Source organism: Panthera leo, chromosome B1 (assembly GCF_018350215.1).
Source record: "Panthera leo isolate Ple1 chromosome B1, P.leo_Ple1_pat1.1, whole genome shotgun sequence".
Lineage (NCBI taxonomy): Eukaryota > Metazoa > Chordata > Mammalia > Carnivora > Felidae > Panthera > Panthera leo.
Genome location: NC_056682.1, coordinates 137980843 through 137999452, shown reverse-complemented (window position 1 = coordinate 137999452; position 18610 = coordinate 137980843). Strand labels below are relative to the sequence as shown.

At 40.1% G+C, this 18610-nt stretch overlaps 1 protein-coding gene across 6 annotated transcripts in view; it reads right to left on the bottom strand.

Moving 5' to 3' along the window:
- Window positions 1-18610, bottom strand: part of RASGEF1B (RasGEF domain family member 1B) — a 642397-nt gene that overhangs the window by 473576 nt on the left and 150211 nt on the right. The window contains exon 1 of one of the 6 annotated variants that reach the window (XM_042936086.1): window positions 13284-13299. The exons of the other annotated variants lie outside the window; for them this stretch is intronic. The gene's annotated coding sequence lies outside the window, so the exon portion shown is untranslated. Of the gene's footprint in view, window positions 1-13283; window positions 13300-18610 lie in introns of those variants that run through there. 6 annotated transcript variants of the gene reach the window in all.

The window sequence follows — 18610 nt, the reverse complement described above, 5'->3', positions numbered from 1 at the left end:
CTCCTTCTTCAACAAACCCTTTCCAAGAGCTGCTAACAAAGTATTCAAACAGACCTAAATGAGACTCCTTTGTGCAGGATCAGCTCTAGGTGAAATTGGGAGGTAACTGCCTACTACTCTGTATCTCAGACCCCCCCCCCCAACTGCCACCTTGCTCTATACCCCAGTCATCATGATCTTCTTAAATGCCAAATTGCAGTCCTCATTTACCTGACCATTCTGCAGCTCCTGACACTAACATCTCTGTTCTCCTGAATCTCTTCCCTTGGCCTCTACCTCTACTCTCCCCTTGTTCTCTTCTTACTTTGTCAATCATGCCATTTGGGGATATCTTGTATGTCTCACTGGCTTCCCAGTTCCTATTTCTGTGAGATCGAGTTCCTATCCTTGGTTACCCATTATCTAATCTCCTCTTTCTTGGCCTTTCCTGAATGGATTTCTGCCCCTTACAGCAGCTGAAATAAAGTCTTCAGGAAAGGAAGTATAAAGATGCTGAAGACAAACTTTCTCAGTTTCATAACTGAGCTTACAGCTAAATCTGTATGTAAGAAAGTGAGAGCAAATCATTCCTTCTCCTTTTCCTGAATCCCACTGCATAGCCCCTGCTATGAATCCATAGAACCATAACTCAGGCTGCTAATCCCAGAGCCATGGATAAATTGCATCCTTGAAATAAGTAAACTTTTATGGGGTGCCTGGGAAATCAACTATTATTTTCAAATTTTCTGTGGGGCAGTGAATTCTAAGATGATTCTCTCAACAACTACTTACTGGTTACCTACTGTGTGCAAGACCTGGGCAAGGAACTTGTTTACAAGTAATTGTCTCTGTTCTATGGAGTTTACATATGGAATGGGAAGAAAGAAATACATAAGCAAACAGATAAACAATAATTACAAATTTGTATTATGTATTATAAATGAAATAAGAAACTCAGAAAGAAAATAACAAGAGAAACCTATGAGGCAAGGACCCTATGAAGAAGTGACATTTGAGCCAAGACCTACAGGATGGGAGAGCTATGTGAATACTGGGCACTCAGAGGTGCAGCAGAGCCCTATGGCAGAGAGTACACAACGTGTTCAACAAACAGATCAGTGCTGGCTAAAGAACAGAAACCGAGTGGTTGAAGAAGGAGGCAGAAGGCATATCATACAAGACTTTGTAGCCCTTTATGTAGACTTTATATGGATTTTAGCCCTTTGTGTAGACTTTATATGGATTTTAGCCCTTTGTGTAGACTTTATATGGATTTTAGCCCTTTGTGTAGACTTTATATGGATTTTAGATTTTGCTCCAAGTACAATGGGAAGGTATTGATGAATTATAACCAGGGAGCAAAAATGGTCTGATGGTTTTCTTTAAATCCTTCCTATCTCTGGGTGGATAATAGATAGGAGGATACACAAGTTAAAGACAAGAGGCCAGTTAGCATAATAATTCAGTAGTTCAGGTGAACAAAAGAATGTCTTGTACTAAGAAAATGGCAATGGGGGCACCTGGGTGGCTTGGTTGCTTAAGTGTCTGACTTTGGCCCACGTCATGATCTCATGGTTCATGGGTTTGAACCCCGCATCAGGCTCTGCACTGACAGCAAGGAGCCTGGAGCCTGCTTCAGATTCTGTGTCTCCCTCTCTTTCTCTCTGCCCCTCCCCTACTTGTGCTCTGTCTCTCCAAAATAAATAAACATTAAAAAAAAAAAAAAGAAAGAAAATGGCCATGTCTGTGGATAAAGCAGATGGACTAAAGACATTTCAGAATCACTTGCTTGTACGTATGTGTCAACAGAACTTGCTTGTAAAATGAGTGTGAGGTGTATCAGGAGCAATTCATAGAGTTCCAGCCTGAACACTTGTGGAAATTGGGGAAACTGGAGATGGGGGGGGGGGGGGAGGGGGACAGGTTCAGGGAAGAAAATGTAGAGCTCCATTTAGAATATAGACTTTTGAAAAGTTTGTGAGGCATCTCAGGAGAGAAGTCAAGCAGGCAGATTGCCTTTTGAATGTAATATTTGGTAAATCAATGAGTACTTACCTTAATGTTTAGTTATTTCACCTATTTTTCAGTTAAAAATATTTCCACCTTCATGTTTCTTTTGTTTTTCATGTCTTATTTTGTGACACTTAATAAGCAAAGGGGGTTCAAAAATGTGGGGACTAATTCCATTTCTCTTTCCACAGTCATATATTATACTGGTCTAAAGAAGGATGGTTGTGATAAAAAGAAATAAGATCCTGGATAGCCTTGGTATTATTTATAAATGAATAAAATACAAGAAATACAAAGTTCCAGACACAATGCTGCACTTGTCTATACAGAATCCTATGCAGAGATTTCACAAACAGAGATTATATATAAGCAGGGCATCATTATTTTTCTACGACACAGGTTGTCAATACTGAATGCTGATTTGAAATTATAAAAAAATATAACTGATCTATGACTATCTTAGGGGCAAGCCTTTCTATTCAAGAAAGGGATCCTTATAGTATGGTCACTGAAAGCTGACTTCCTATTCTTGACAACAGTTTGTGGAATCAGCCATATAGAAACACCAAGATGAATAGAGGTGGTCAGCAACAGCATTATACAAAACCAGCACAAGTATGCTTAAGAAGCTATGCCTGTGAATAGAATGTCTGTAAATAAAATCCAGCTTTCCTCTTGACTCATATTTTGCCTTAGAGATATGTATCTTTATTTCTGACTGATCTCCAATTGATAGTGGCTCCGAACTCTTCACATCTATGTTCCTTTCTCCCTAGTCATTTTGAATTAATTAATGCTGTATAAATGTGTACTTTAATGCCCAGGGAGTAACTCTATGTAAAAAAATTGTACTGTGAATTTTTTCTTTAAATTACAGGATTCTTTGGAATGTAGATACTGATCTTCTAATTTTCCTGTTTAATTAGTTGGAGAATATAAGATGAATCCCAAATGATAAAACCTATGTTTCCTTAAAATGACAGATGACATGAAATGCTATGACCGGTAGCACTCCCATTGCTTTGATTTCCCCTCCTAACTCTCAAGATGATAGAAATATACAGGAAGTGTAGACTCCCAAAGTTTCTAGTAACAACAACCCCATGTTCTTCACAAGAGGGTCTTTCCCTATGTCAGAGTCATCCCTATATACTTCAGAAGAAGGGCTGGGAGACCCCCAAAGTATAATAGATTCCTTATGGTCTGAAATACAAACCCTGCTCTGCGACCTACACTTAAAAAACTTCAATTTGGGTTTCTCCAACCATAAGCCTCAGTATCAGGAGACCTCCACTCCCACCTACCTGCAGTTTCTGAGGACTGATAAATGTCTCTCACTTCCTACAAATTCTGCTTGTTGATCTATTCCAAAGGTCTAAGAGAGGATTCTACTTTTCCTAGATTAAAAATACTTTGACTTGGCTTTGGGGTCACAACTGTCCTTCATTGTTCTCCATTTAGACATCAGCTCTTCAAAGGACTCCCAGAGGAATTTTAGCCACTAAATGAAAATTCCCCAATTATATATTTAAAACCTCCCTTTTCCAGAAGACCCACTTGGTACTTCTCCAACACCACTGCAAACATGCTAGGAGCTTAGGGACCCTATTGAACATGCCAAATTACTTTTTAGGGTTTATTTGTTCATTTTGAGAGTGAGAGAGAAAGAGAGAGAATGAGTAGGGAAGGGGCAAAAAGAAAGGGGGGGCGGAGAGAGAATCCCAAGCAGGTTCCATGCTCTCAGCACAGATCCCAATGTGGGGCTTGATCTCAAGAACCATGAGATCATGACCTGAGCTGAAATTACGAGTTGGACACTTAACCGACTGGGCCACCAAGGCACCCCTACCGCGCAAAACTACTGACATTCACTTTCAGGTCTCATAGAGGCTTCTCCCACAATTACTTACATGCTTAAATTGTTATTGTATTAAAATACCTTACTGAGTCAGAGAAACCTGTCTTCAAACATGAGCATTACCGTATTTCTGTTTGTACATCCTTGAACATGCTACCTAAGCTTTCCAAGCTCAGCTTCTAAGTTTTCAGCCTTAATTTCTTCATCTGTAAAATAAGACTACTATTAAGAGCCATTTCATAGGATTGTTATAAGGGTTAAAGGAGAAAATGCCATAATCACTTAGCACATTTCCTGGCACAGAGCAAGTAGACAAGAAATGACCACTGTTGGCTAAGAGGTAATCTTCATATGTCCTCGTGATATTCCTTCAGCCAACTCTTCAACGTTTTTTATTTATTTTTGGGACAGAGAGAGACAGAGCATGAACGGGGGAGGGGCAGAGAGAGGGAGACACAGAATCGGAAACAGGCTCCAGGCTCCGAGCCATCAGCCCAGAGCCTGACGCGGGGCTCGAACTCACGGACCGCGAGATCGTGACCTGGCTGAAGTCGGACGCTTAACCGACTGCGCCACCCAGGCGCCCCCCTTCAGCCAACTCTTAAGTCCACAAGGTTCTCTAGCTATAACTCAACCCAAGATACTTTCATCTAAGACCACATCAAAATATAGCCAAATACTCTTAGGTAGGTCAAAGACTGCTTTATGTGAGCTATGTCCTAAAAAACAGAATTGCTGTCCCAAGGCCTTAGTTTCCTTTCTACGATTCAATGCTGCATTGTGAAAACATCTTAGATCTTCCCATGTTCTTCACTTGATCTCTCTTTGCCCTCCTGTAGGAGTGCTGACAACACTGACTCCATCTTTGGCCCCCCACCTTGTTTGTGTCCATGCAATGACCTCCTCCCTCAGGGATATGTATTCCAGGACCCTTGGAGGTTAGTGTATGCCCTAACCAGAATGCAGGAAGGATTGTTGTGAGCTTCCCTCCAACACACAGATGGCATCGTTTCAGATAACTACCTTTTGACATCACCATAATGCCCCTAGATCTATAAAAGCTGAGGCTGAAAGTCCAGACTTTGCAGAGACACTGCTGTATAGTCCCCAGATCATTATCTGCCTGATCCCTCTCATCAGTGAGTTACCCTGAATAACACTCTGTGTAAATAGTATGGAGTAGCTTGCTTTGTTTTTTAGTGTTAAAGTGCCTTCTTAATCTAGAGGATACTTTACTATCCCTCCTCCACCTTCTAACAACTGGTGAGCCAGCCAGGAGACCAAAAATGAAACAAGCATGGGTAAAAAAACCGTGTTAGGGGAAAGCTCACCATCCTCAGGAGAAATACCATTGTCCGTAGAGGGAAGCCCATTGTCTATGGAGGAAATCCCCAGCTGGTCAGCCACCTCCCTGTGGGGAGATATGACCAGGTTTTTTGAGCATTTTGGACCAGCGTCTGAGTGTAAGGATGCCACCAAAATGCCTAAGGAATTGCTAGATATCCTGTCCAAAACTGTGGGGGAAACAAAAGAACTGAGAAAGTTTAACAGCTTGGGTGTTACAGCTGTGGGATACCAGAGGATGAAAGACCATTTCTCATAGTCAGCCTGGTATGGGACTTAAGTATCTATCCTTGCACCTATGATTAATCAGCCCATTGCTACAGTAGCTGCTATGGTGGCTGACTTAAATGAAACCAAAAGACTCCATCATAAGAGAAATCAGTTATAGTTATTTGCATAAGTTCAATAAGAATCTCTTCTTCTTGTAACATGATACCATTAAAAACACTGGTTATATTACCAAGGCTTTGACTGGAATGTTACATTTGAGACATATGTACATAGGCTCAGATATGACAAGACAGATTTAAGGAACCAAGATTTACTTTATGAGGCCAGTGAAGCCCCTTGGAAAAAATCATCCTGGTATCTTGCTTACAGGGTTCCCAGGAGGCTTACCAGGGGAGCAAAGGTCACTTCCTGCCAGGCTCAGGAACCTCAGGATATTTGGAGGACCTTGAGAAGAGAGGAAGTAACCCAAATCTGTAGGTATTCTAAGTGACTCTGATGATAAGTGTTTGGCTTAGCACCTAGCCTTCAAAGGCTCTTAAAAGCTCAATTTGAACTTTGTTATGAAAAGTTCCAGCAAGGCAAACTTAAAAAAGCCTAAATGGCCAGTCACTGTTCTTGCTTCACTTATGTAAATAATTATGCCAAGCTTGTTAAAATTGGACTTGTTTTACAACCAACTTAGTCTTAATTTGGCTACTTTTGATGGAAATGAAAGTGGTTTTAGACAGGAAAAAAAAATTTGTTTTGGTGACACACTATTATGGGTATTAGATTCTAGTTCTGATTAACTGTCCTTGAATGTTGTTTACCTACAAACCCAGGCAAGATCCTGAATTTTCTACCTAATAGCTTGTACACCATAGACCCGACTCTGAGCACCCTCCTGCAAGACCGCCTCCTGAAATGAGACAACTGTTCAACTGAACTGATGTAATTCCCCTCATTATGAAATGTGGAATAAGCTGTTAAGACTATACATGAGAGTTCTAAAAACACCAGCACTAGAAGGATGGGGTCTCAGCTTGGTACTAGGGAATAACTGCGGTTGGATGCAAGGCAGTTTCGTTCCTCAAATCCTGATCTGTGCCCCTTTTCAGCAAGAAGTAGCTAGAGTGGCCATTGCCCCCATCATCCAAGAATGAGGAATGGTGAACAGCCAGGGGTGGTATTAGCTCATGGGGACCAAACCACTACCGTGTTAGCTAGAGTGGCCATTGCCCCCATCATCCAAGAATGAGGAATGGTGAACAGCCAGGGGTGGTATTAGCTCATGGGGACCAAACCACTACCGTGTTGTTGCTAAATGAATATTTGTCACATTTTTTGTGTGTGGTGGGTAATCAATAGATTCAGTTTATTACTTTTTTAATGTTTGTTTATTTTTGAGAGAGAGAGTGTGTGTGAGCAGAAGAGGGGCAGAGAGAGAGACAGAGAGAGAGAATCTGATGCAGGCTCTATGCTGACAGCAGAGTGCCTGATGTGGGGCTCGAACTCACAAACCATGAGATCATGACCTGAACCGAAGTCGGACGCTTAACCAACTGAACCACCCAGGCACCCTCATCTTTGTCATATTTATTGCCTGTAAAACAGCTCTTATTGCCCCTAGCCTCACATTGCTGATGTCCCTTCCTGTGGTGTCAGAAAACATCTTCCGGTCATAGGCCACGTCTTACCCTAAAATTAACAATCGTTCTGACTGCTGGGTCTACAGAAAGGACCTCTTTACTGGGTCAATGAGAAACCATAGTTCTACACATTGCTGCTTGCTTTATAAGTATGTTAATCTCATGCTGCTGTTTATATTGCTGCTCGTGGCATAGGGATACAAGTCATCTCCCGATAGCTGGCTCGAGGGTCCCTGCAGAAGAATGGCATGTAAAGATTATATGAGCCATAGGATGCCAGGGGTGGAATGTAGGAGAGCTGATAACACCCACTCCATCTTTGGCCCTCCATCTTGTTCATGTCTGCGCAATAACCTTACTCAGGGCTATGTGCTCCAAGCCCCTTGGAGGTTAATGTATACGCTAACTGGGAAATGGAAAAGTTGCTCTGAGCTTCCCTCTGGCACAAGGATGGCACCACTTTGCGTGACTGGTAGAGATAACACAGTTTCTTCCCTCTGGCACAAAGATGGTGCCACTTTAGGAAAGAAAGTACCCTTGACTTCACCACATTGTCCCTCACTCTATAAAAGCTATGGATTAAGGTCTGAACTTTTCAGGGAAGAGAATAGCTGCATAGCACCTAGATCACTGTCAGCCGATCCACCCCCCGCCCCTCAGTAAGTTACCCTGAACAAACTGTGTAAACAGTATGGAGCAGCTGCTTCACTCATCTGTCTCAAAGTGCCTTCTCAGTCGGGGGGGGGGGGGGGCGGTCCTTTTATTGTCCCTCCTCCACCTTCTAACACCTCCCCTACTATCAATTCCATTTCCCAAATAATGAGCAACATGTATATGAATACCCATACAGCTTCACAGGGCGCAGACCCACACAAGTATTCTCCAGGATTCTGAACTACTTGGGCAACCAGATGTTCACAAAGGGGATTGGGAAAGGAACAAGTATCAGAGTCACAAAGCAGTAGAAATACTCATGAGGGATCTTGCATTAGGTGTAAGGTTCACTGGCTATACTAATTATTTCCAGTATGATAAAAAAGGAAAAACAAGGTCTTAGACAATTATTTTGCAACATATGCAATGCCTGACATATTTCAAAAAGCCCCAAATTAATTGAAAGCATAAATGAATTCTCAAGGGAAAAAAATATTTTATTTTCTGGGAATGTATTCACTGCTTAGACAGATAGTTGTGGTTTATTAAGTTGGTGTGCATTTGGAAGCTGTCTCCCTTTCACAGATTTTACACACATGACATGTTAGCTTTTTTTTTTTAATTTTGCTTCAGACCTATCTAATTCCCTTGATACTACAAATTTCACTGTGTGCGCTTAACTCTACCTTATGGGTGGCACTTAAATGTTACAATACTATTTGGTAACTCTTTAGAAGTACCTTGGCCAAAATCAGATCATTGTGCAGCCCCCAAAGACTAGTATTGTATTTGTGGAAGAAAAGCCTACTGACTACTTCCCATAACTCAAAAGGAACATCTTACTTTTATGAACTAATGCTTGCTTTCAGGATTGTCCCTAACATCACCCAAGGCCCATTCTGACCCATCAGTTTGTGCTCTAGGAGAAACTGTGCCTAAGGAGAAAAAGTGAGCCCTAATATAAGAACTAAAATCATAACTGCTCAGGGAAATTCTTGATTGCTTTCTTTTTTTTTTTTAACTTTTTTTTTTCAATATATGAAATTTATTGTCAAACTGGTTTCCATACAACACCCAGTGCTCATCCCAAAAGGTGCCCTCCTCAATACCCATCACCCACCCTCCCCTCCCTCCCACCCCCCATCAACCCTCAGTTTGTTCTCAGTTTTTAACAGTCTCTTATGCTTTGGCTCTCTCCCACTCTAACCTCTTTTTTTTTTTTCCTTTCCCTCCCCCATGGGTTTCTGTTAAGTTTCTCAGGATCCACATAAGAGTGAAAATATATGGTATCTGTCTTTCTCTGTATGGCTTATTTCACTTAGCATCACACTCTCCAGTTCCATCCATGTTGCTACAAAGGGCCATATTTCATTCTTTCTCATTGCCACGTAGTACTCCATTGTGTATATAAACCACAATTTATTTTTTTTTAACATTTATTTATTTTTGAGACAGAGAGAGACAGAGCAAGAATGGGGGAGGGGCAGAGAGAGAGGGAGACACAGAATTGGAAGCAGGCTCCAGGCTCTGAGCCATTAGCCCAGAGCCCGATGCGGGGCTCGAACTCACGGACCGCGGGATCGTGACCTGAGCTGAAGTCGGACGCTCAAGCGACTGAGCCACCCAGGCGCCCCAACCACAATTTCTTTATCCATTCATCAGTTGATGGACATTTAGGCTCTTTCCACAATTTGGCTATTGTTGAGAGTGCTGCTATAAACATTGGGGTACAAGTGCCCCTATGCTTGATTGCTTTCTTCTATTCTCAACCGTCTTCATATCATGCTTTAAAAGAAGCTATGAAAATAAGAAGCCTAGATGCCATGGTTCAGAGATTTGCAGGAAAGTTAAACAATAGTACCAAGCGTATAGAACAAATTGGACAGAGTGGTTCAGAAGAGAGCCACCTGAAATATAATATTGGCCTCTGGAGAGGGACTTGTGCCATTCTAGAGTAAGAATTTTGTATTTACATGGCCACAGACCTCTCTTGAATCTTTAATAGCACTAAAAAAATCCAGGAAGCAAACAAAGAAAATAGGTAATGTGCATAATAACCCCACCCAGTTCTGTGGGCTCTTCATATTTGGTATGGGATTTAATCTCTTGGTTTAATCTGGGCATTCTGGATTTCTGGTTGAGAAGCAGACTACAAAGTCTGATCATAGTCCTTCTCTTAGTATTTGTCAAGGTATTCAGATATGTGGTCTTCAGGGTTTTAAGTGCTGCTGTGCATTCTGTCCCATCAAATGTTCTAACAAATGATCATCGAGCAAAAAGAGTAGGAAAACTTGATATTTACTGAGGTAGAAACAACAACTCCCTGATACTTGATATACAATTGTGACATCTCAAACACTGGTAAAGATCCAGATTGATCACACTCCCAGATATAAGTGATCTATCCTTTAGTTCAGGCTGAAGATATCTATGCAATCGTGTGCAACTATGAAACTAGTTATTACTAGTTAGTTATTACTATTAGTTATTACTGCTATTAAGCAGAATATTCATTGAACTGGCTGCCACCAGTTTAATGTGACTACCACATGTCCCACGACCAGATGTAGACTCCTGATTAACCTGAGGCTCCCTATTCCCTACAAAGAATACCTTGCTCTGGTCAAAACACCATCACAATATGAACCCATCTTAACATAAAAAGTATTCATTATACTTTTTTCAACCATAGAAAAATAAAAAGCATTGTAACTGATAAAGTCTAATACATTTCCAAAATATATCTTGTGGCAGGTGAATATAAAAATGGAAAACTGAATCTATTAACTTTTATTTAAGGCACTGCACATCAATGAGTTTAGAAAGAAAAATGTGAAATATTTGAATAAGAAGTTAGAAATTTATCATACCATTGCTATATATAATTCAAATGGCTTTGGAAAACACAACTATATAATTAATCCTTATGAATCAGGTATCTATGGAAATAACCACATTTCAGTTTAAAAATAGATAACATTTATTCATTTACCTGCCTGTTCACAAGGAGGATTATTTTCTCCAGACAATTTGGCTTTTTGACACATACACTAAAAGGCAATTTTCTTGTCTTTTTTAGAAACAGATACTTTCTTGACACTGCAAAATACGTCCAAATCTACCTGGCTTAAAGATCACTTTAAGATAAGAACTTACTCTTCTCAGCTAAAATAATTATTGGAGAATCGTTTCCAAAAATAAAAGAACACTCCACACAGGGTTAGTGAAAAAACAAAACACATAGTCATTGAGAGCCAAAGATAAATCTGAACTTCATCCAATCCAGGGAAAGAAAGATGTTCTTCCAGAACTATGTAATACTAGAGAGTTTAATGAAATTTTAAGTGAATAATAAAGAATGAGTAAATGATGTTTGGGGCTGCTAAGACATTTCTACGGATTTTTTTTAAATCTTAGATTCATTCTGAAAGGCAACCTGAAGTCACGAGGCAATAGTTAGGAGCCCTGGTGTTGAAATTAGATGATAGTCCTTCCAACTCTGTGCCCCAGAAGTCTAGGCCACTGGGGCTGTATCATTGGGCTTTTTTGCCCTCTGGTTCCCAGTGGGATTCAGCCAATGGAAGGCACCAGCAGGATATCCAAGAGCAGGAGAGTGAGGTTGGGTATCTATTCTCCAGCTCCCTTCCTGCGGAGTCTTTGAGCCTAACAACACCTCTCTCCCCAAATCCACAGATCCTTTCAGGCAATCCCCCTTCATATAGCTTTGGATCCATGAACTATTCCATGGCCCCATCCCCTCAGTCCTAGGAGTGGAAATGCTGACTCTATGTTGGTTGCTCTAAACCCTGCCAATACTCTTGTAAATAACCCTTTTAATAAACTCTCCTCCAGTTACCCAGTTTGAATGTATTTCTTGCCAGGACCTTGACTGATACTCAGAAAAGTTATCAAACACCTCTGTGCTTCAGTGTCTGCATCTGTATAACCAGTCTAGTAACAGAATCTACCTTATAGGATTGTTGCCAGTGCCCTGCTCACAGGAGACACTCAATTACTGTTAACTGCAAGCACCGTTAGCTCCCATCTCTATCATTATCGAAATAGTGTTGGTTCTTTTTTCAAGACAAACAAAAATGCACTTTACATAATAATATTTTGCAGAATGCCTATGGTCCTAAAAGAAATGAGATTTTATAGTTATTGACACCTGTAGCCTTGCTACCTTGGTAGCTCCTTAATGATCCTCTTCTATCTCTTGCTTTAGCAGTGAATAAGCTAGCCTTAAGTCAAATGTAAGATATCAACAGAAATCAACATGAAATAAAACAAGGCTCAAGATTAAATAATCAATCTCTTAAAGGGACTTTGGGGAGAGGGAAGAGAGAAAACAGATTTTAGCAATGCCTAAATGTGTTCCCTGAGGGACACATGTCCACCCATTTGAAAGGCTTTATTGGCAGTGTGAAAGGTTCATCCATGAAAAATAATGATCATTAGCTTTTCCATGACAACTGTGGTTGCCCTACAATATCCATCATGCTCCTGGGGTTCATAGCTTTTTCACAATTCTGATCCCTCGATGCAAGACATTAGTGAGTATTGATGCAATTTTAATTGTTTCTCACATAAAGTCCTTTCCACTTGTCACAAAGTCCACATACCCTAAAGATCATTATTGAACTTTTGGGAGTTCTGTATGTATGAAGCAATTCTGAACTTGCCCTGCAATTTTAACCAAGGTCACACCAGTGAAAGCCTTGGCAATTTGGTTTGATTAACAGGGTCAATCAGAGCAAGACCTCAGATCAAATAAGATTTTAAAAAGCAGCAGATCTGTACTAAAATGTCTGGGGAAAAAAATTCAAGATAGCATGAAGACATATCATAGAGTATATATTTCATATGAATAACCAAATAGCTTTTATTTGAATTATAATTCTCTTTACTAACTAGAGATCCTTAATTTCACAGGGCAAAATAAGCATTATTTTTAAAGCTTGCAATAGTTAAGCCCTAGGAACATTACAGAGGGACTCTATTCCAATCATTCCCAACATTTAAAATAAGCTTAAGGGGCACTTGGCTGGCTCAGTTGGTAGGACATGCAATTCTTGATCTCACGGTTGTGAGTTCAAGCCCCACATTGGGCGTGGGTCCTACTTTAAATGAATGAATGAATGAATGAATGAACAAACAAACGGGCTTAAAAGTATCACTAGTGGTCTCATATTCTAGCTCAGAGGAAACATATTTTCCATACATTCTACATAGAGTATCTGTAGCCTCCCATTTAGAGTTTGGTCTTCAACATATTAGAGGCATACCTTTTAATATTGCCTATATATCTAAGTGTATAAATAAGTATGTGCATTTATTTATATATCCATACATACACACATGTATACATGTGTGTATTTCAGAAATCCTAAAATATGCATTTTTCACATGTTGACACCTCTGATATTGGTATGCATATTAAAATCTAATAATGTCACATTATTATAACATAATAATATGTTTTAGTGTATTTTTTTAAATTTTACCAGTGCATACATTAGCGATATTTATAAATCAACAGCATCTTAGACTGTATGTATATGTCTATTTGTATATCTTACCCCTACTGTCTCCCTTTGCTGTTGTTTTAGCACTTCTCTTTTGTATGTGCCTCCGGAGGTTATTTTAACCCAAGGAGTCACAGGTTCACGAATCTGGTAGATATACCTTAGTTACTAGGAAAAAACAAAGTCAATGATGAAACATGTTGTCAACACTCACCATACAAAAATCAAACTCTGAATTGTTGAGCTGACTATATTGTCACCAAACTTCAGGAGCAAAGTTCCAAGAGGGAAACACCACCAATGGGCTACACCATGTCCACAGCGGAAAATAATGACCCATGAAACTACTCAGAGTTATCAGGCTCAAACTTCATGGATACATTATCATCCTTGCAGATGATTATAATGACTTTTGGTGCATGAATGCACGGAACTAAATTTTACATAATGTTAAGATACACAGGCAGTGTGTAGTTTCAAATCTATGCTATTAAAACCACAAGTGCTAAAACTAATTTCATCTTTACTATGCATAACCACTAATAGATTCCATTGGTTCCAATCAGTCTCATTAATCTTACTTTCCATTTCCTAGATGTTAGCTCTTACAATTTGTCATTTTTCTGATTTTCTTTTCTCTTTTCTCTTAATTTAGGTCAAATTTGGACTACATTGAAGTTGAAATTACAGCTTTCAAAATCAGTCTTATCACCATTTCCTTGAATTTCCTTTTAGAGAATCTTTCACCTGGTAAGAAAACTTAATTCAAAATAGTCAAAAGAAATGTTCTGGGTGCCTACTCCGTATTAGAGACCCAGGATAGAAAGGTGAACGTGACAGTCTTGTCTTTGCTTCTCAAAACGTGGTCCACTGCCTGGGAGCATCAGCATTATCTAGAAACTTGTTAGAAATGCAGAATCTCAGGTCCCGCCCCAGACCTACTGTCTTAGTTAGGGCTCTTCAGATAAACAGATACAATAGGAGATAAAGATAAAGGGGCTATGGATATAGATACACACACACACACACACACACACAGGAACTTATTTTAAGGAATTGGCTTACACAATTATGGACACTGACAAGTTCCAATATCTACAGCATGAGTTGGCAAGCTGGAGAGCCAATGGTTTAGTTCTAGTCCAAGGGTGGCAGTTTTGAGGTCCAAGAAGAGCTGATGTTTCAGTTCCAGTCTAAAGGCAGGAGGAGGCCAAGTTTAAAGGCAGTTAAGCAGGAAGAATTCTCTCTTGCTTAGGGAAGGGTCAGCCTTTTCATTCTATTTAGGCCTTCAACTGATTGGATGAGGCCCACCTGCATTAGGGAGGGCATTCTGTTACACACAGTCTACCGATTTAAATGTTAATCACACCCTCACAGACACACCCAGAAATAGTGCTTGACCACATATCCATGCATCCAATGGCCCAGTCAAGTTGACACATAAAATTAACTATCACACCTACTGTATTGGAATCTGCATTTTAACAAGAGCCCCTGGCAATTCATTGGCACTTTGAAGTTTGAGAAGCACTAGTCTAGTCAACGTGCACAAGGGTCTCACAGAAGCATGAACAAATAACTACAACACAGCATGGTTCCGGCTGCAACCAAAACAGTCCAAGATATTATGGTGGCTGGCATAAAAAACAGTGAACAACCCCCCTGAACAGACCTGGAAAGACTTCACAAAAGAGTGAAGTGCTAAAAACCCTTGACTAGGTGATAAATATGAGCAGGACCCACACATGGCTTCTGCAGCCAGACTAACAGGATTTGAAGCAACAACTCTGCCACTTACTAGTTGTGTGACCTGCAGTGAGCAATTTAACCTTGCTGTGCCTCAACTTTCCCATCTGTAAAATAGGGAAAATGATCATACCTACCTCACAGGGTCACTGTGATGATTAAATGAGCTAATATATGTGAAGTTAAAACAATGCCTGACACATAGTAAGCACTATAAAGTATAAAACTATCATCATCATGTTTTTAGATTTCTAATGCACAAGGTCACTAAGTGCTTGCAGTCATTTTATTGAGTGTTAGATTTATCTCTGTCCCATTAACAGTGGCATCATCCATTTATGTAAAAGCTGCCTGGATTCTCCTGATGTTAACATGAAAGAACTAAACACAAATGCAAAGGTTCTTGGGAGTCCTAGGCTAAACCACAACAATAAGTCCTGAAAATTATAAGAAATGACATTTATTGTGTGCTTACTACAAGCCAGAAAATACTCTAAGTGCTTAGCTGTACCATAGTAGTCCCCCCTGCTCCCTTACCTGCAATTTCAGTTACCCACAGTCTACCATGGTCTGAAAGCAGATGATCCTCCTTTTGACTTACCATCAGAAGGTCAATAGTAGCTTAATGCTATGTCACAGTATCTACATCATTCACCTCACTTCATCTCATCACATAGTTATTTTATCATCTCACATCATCACAAGAAGAGGGGTAAGTACAGTGCAATAAGATATTTTGAGAGAAAGACAGGGAGAGAGACCATATTCACATAACTTTTATTACACTACATTGTTATAACTGTTCTATTTTATTATTGGTTATTAGTGCTGATCTCTTATTGTGCCAAATTTATAAATTAAATTTGTACATATAGGAAAAAATATAGCATATATAGGACTTAGTACTCTCTGCAATTTCGGGCATCTAGTAGGGATCTTAGGATGTATATATAAAAGAGGATTACTGTAATTCATTGAATTCTCATAACCCTCTGAGGTAGGTAGTATTATTATCCCTATTTTTCAGATTCAGAGACAGAGACACAGAAAGGTTAAGTAACTTGCCTAAGTTCACAGAAATAGTAAGCAACAGAAGCAATATTTACATCCAAACACTCTGGCTCCATAGTCTACACACTTAACCACTATGCCATACTGTCTCTCAAAGGGTGGAAATTGGGGTAGAAGAAGTTAGGAAGATGATTTATAAATCTTTAGGGTGTCAATTTTTTAATCATATATTTGTGTCCTCTTATAGGTATGATAAGTACAGGAAATGTAGACTGGTCTTCTCTTTCCACTATAAGTTCAGACAGACAATGGGTTTTGAAGATATGACAAACATAGAATAATAAGATCAGAGATTAGCCAAAGGAACCTATTTCCTATAAGATAATGCTGGTTGATGTAACAAATAGATCTATATATGTACAAAAATTCAAGCATAATAAAATTTTATTTCTACCCAGGTAAGAATACAAGGTGGATGTTCCTGAAACTCCTCCCAGTGGTTCATCCTTTGATACCACCATGCCCAGGTGTAGTCATCTGCATCAGCCAGCAGAGGAGGAAAGAAACATGGAGGGAGCATCCCTGCTTCTGAAACACTATGGCCAGGAAGCAACATACATCATTTCCATTCAGGTTCTATTAGTTAGAAATGGTTACATGGCCACACCTATATGCAAGAAGGGCTGGGAAACTTAGCCCCAGCTGGGTAGCTACTTAGCAGAGACAAGTATTTACTGTAGAAAGGGGATTAAGAACTATGCCTCTAAGAACCCACCAAGGCTGACCACGTTCACTACTGTGGCAGGCACTCCTGCTCCACAGACTTCAGTCACACCTGTTCTGTTCCTGTCCTTTTCCAGCCTGGGTCTCAAGCCTTTGCATGTTCCATGAGCAGCCCAGCACCTTCCAAACAATCCTCTTCTGCTTAAGGTGGTGACAGCTAGTTTCTGCTCTTTGAGGACAAAGAAATTGAACAGAAAGACCCATTCTTATACCTAATGATGTTGAGGCTTAGAACGGTTCTATGAATTAGCCAAGGTTACCCAATCAGTTATTAACAGCAAAGAATGGAATCCTAGTCCAGTATTCTTTCCACTTTCCCGAGTCACTTTATAAGGATTCCCAGTCAGAGATTTATTTCTGAATTTCAAAGGCCGTTGAACTAATCTGGCGTGCTTCCTCAGAGGCAATGTTCTCACTTCTCCCTTTGCCCCTCATTGGTCGCTGCTCTCAGGGGAACCTGGACACTCCGAGTTGTAGAAACCAATAGCACCACATTTTAGGGCTTCCTTGATCATGGACATGATTCCTTAAAGCCCCCTTCTGTGCTAACCACAAAGTAGAATTTTGTCAGCCATTTTGATTTGGATTGAAAAGCCACAAAGTCTAGAATGATCTGGAGGATACAGCTGAAGATTACTAGAACAATCTTTTCTTGACAAGCGTTCCGCCATGATTGAGAGTTGAAATAAAGAATTTGCATACTAGAAGTGTATAAGTAAATGCCACCAAGTGGTTCTTCCTGAGCAAGAATTTTTCCAACCTTACTTTTTCCTCTCAGAACAGATGAACCCCAAACTGTAGAATGGAAGCCAAGCAGCAGGGTAACCACGAGAAATGCAGGTAATGAAGAGAGTCCCATGCAACAAAGCACCGTCTCATGGGATGAAAGAGGCCAGTCCCATTCAAAGGTCTAAGTCCTCCTCTCCCAGGAAGTCTTGTGCCAAATAGAAATGAACGCTTTTCAGTATTTTCTGTTTTATCAGTACAAGAAAGAATTAAAAGGTACTCTTAGATAATAAAGCAACAGAAAAGAAAAACACCAGTGTGCTCCCTCATATATCAGAAAGATTCATTTCTTCAAGCAAGCAAAGATTTTGCTTAAAATAAAGAAATCCTATATCCAGGAGGGTAAGACCTATTCTGGTAGGTTTCCAGGAATATTATCTTCTCTAAAGTAAGGCTTCTTACAAAGCTGGATGTGACTCCCAAGAAAACTATTTCTCTGCAGAATGGTTCACAAAATTATGAGTCAATTCTCTGAAAATCTGCTGCTACTGGCCTGTATAATTAATAGGTTATACTATGAAAAAACACATCAGTCCTGACATCCAAGAGTAAATAATGTATCTCCCAAGGGGCTGTTCTTGCCTGAATTTATGCTCCTGGACTTGGAGACACTCCAGGAAAGTGGCACCTACCTAGATAGGGAATTTTTTTTAACAAAAATTTATTACCTCATAGTTTATGTTACAAGTCTAGGCAGAGCCTAACTGGGTTCTCATCAGGTCTTGGGGTGTCAGCTGGGCTTGTGGTTTTATCAGGAGCTTGGGGTCTTCTTCCAAGCTCATTCAGGTGGTGAGCAAAATTCACTTCCTTGAATTATAGGACTAAAGTCCCTGTTTTCTTGCTGGCTGCAGCCAGAGGTCGCTCTCAGCTCCTAAAGGAGCTGTCCCAAGTTCTAGCCATGTTGGTCTCTCACAGCACAGAGGCTTACTTCAAAGCCAGCAGGACAATCTCTGTTACTATGACTCTCTGCATCTTCTGAATAACTCTCACTGAGTAAGTCAGGACTATCCAGGATAATATCCCTCTGACTCACTCAAAATCAGCTGATTTGAGGT